The sequence below is a fragment of the Chelonoidis abingdonii genome, chromosome 26, assembly GCF_003597395.2.
Source record: "Chelonoidis abingdonii isolate Lonesome George chromosome 26, CheloAbing_2.0, whole genome shotgun sequence".
In the NCBI taxonomy this organism is placed as follows: Eukaryota; Metazoa; Chordata; order Testudines; family Testudinidae; genus Chelonoidis; species Chelonoidis abingdonii.
In genome coordinates this window covers 621711-623260 of record NC_133794.1, presented here as the reverse complement: position 1 = coordinate 623260, position 1550 = coordinate 621711, and the positions used below count along the sequence as shown (strand labels likewise).

The following is a 1550-nucleotide window of genomic DNA, read 5'->3' as shown; positions in this document are numbered from 1 at the left end:
GTTACAAAGGTGTAAATGGGTATATTACCATTTACAAAGGCTTTTTATTAACTGTTTAAACACATTTACTATAAAAAAATAACATTTTTAACCATTAAAGTTAAAAAAGCTAAAGTATATAGGCACCCCCAACCCCCACCCCAACCCAACCCCCCAACCCACACACACCTACCTACCTTTTTTCCTAGAAAAATGCCCTTTACACACTCTGTTTTTTTTTAAGAAATGCCTTTTTAAATATTAATTTTTAGGGGAGGAGGGGGCACCCAAAACCTTTTTTTTAAAACAGGTTTAAACCTATAAATAGGGGACAGAAAACTGAACAATACTGTCAAAGAAATATTGCTAATACAAGACTTCTACCATTATGGAGAGCAACAATATGGTAAGAAAAGTTACTATGTGTGTGTTTGTTTGTGTGTGCCACTACGGTATTATACCTGCGTTGTGTTTAGTTAAAAGGCAATATTTTTTCTTTTAAATAGGATGAGGCCTTTTTTCTTGACATACCAGATTCCACACTAGAAGCTTTAAATTTTGGTAAGCTAATTAATATGCCACACAAGTATGATTTATTTTAAAAAGAAAAGGGCTTTAAAAATTTTATTTTTTTAATTTAGAACAAGATGGAAGTCAAAACCACCCGATAGGTTTTCCTGAGATTACAGAAGAAGGTATAAACTGTTTTTAAATATGTGTTTGAAAAAACAGTTGTTGAAAATAGTGTATATTTTTAGGGGTTTATGTTTGTTATTGTTTGTAAAAAAGAAGGGTTTTTGCCGTTAAAGGTTTTACTGTACAAAAAAGTTTTGCTGAAAGTTGTTAAAATGTTGCAGCTGTACCGCCCCCACGTGATGTAAGATAAAATAGCACTTTATTTTGTACAGGGGTTTATGTTTGTTATTGTTAGTAAAAAAGGAGCGGTTTTTGCCCTTAAAGGTTTTACTGTACAAAAAAGTTTTGCTGGAAGTTGTTAAGAATGTCGCAGCTGTACGGCCCCGGTGTGATGTAAGCTAAAATGCACTTTATTTTGTACATTGTATTTAAACGCTGTTTTTAGCCCCTTATGTAAAAATGTTTTTAGTGGGGTTATGTAAAGGCTTTTAAAATATATATCTGCGGGGATATGTTTGTTGTTGTTAGTAAAAAGAAAAATACAGGCTTATGTGCTAAAAACATTTTGTTTATGTGTATTGGCAGACTTATCAAGCGTTATTCCTCAAGAAGAAATGTTGAAGGGGAGCTCGCTTAAAGGGGCCAAGAAATTTCCCTCTGAGGCAGCTGCAGTTCGAAGCAAGGGTATTAAACCCACCGATTTTGAACGGCCGTGTACATCCTTATTACACAAAGCCAGCAACCTTTAAAGAGGGGCAAGAAATTTCCCTCTGAAGCAGCTGCAGTCGGAAGCAAGGGTATTAAACCCACCAATTTTGAATGGCCCTGCATGTCCAAATCCCTTATTACACAAAGCCAGCAACCTTTAAAGAGGGGCAAGAAATTTTCCTCTGAATCAGCAGCAGTCGGAAGCAAGGGTATTAGACCCACCGATT

The 1550-nt window shown here is 35.5% G+C and overlaps 1 long non-coding RNA gene across 1 annotated transcript; it reads left to right on the top strand.

The window, feature by feature from the left end:
* The first annotated feature begins 273 nt into the window (after window positions 1–273).
* LOC142045960 (uncharacterized) lies at window positions 274–1331 on the top strand. Its single transcript, XR_012654875.1, has 4 exons — window positions 274–385; window positions 486–540; window positions 621–674; window positions 1201–1331. It is a non-coding gene; the product is annotated as an uncharacterized LOC142045960 (long non-coding RNA).
* The last annotated feature ends 219 nt before the right edge of the window (window positions 1332–1550 follow it).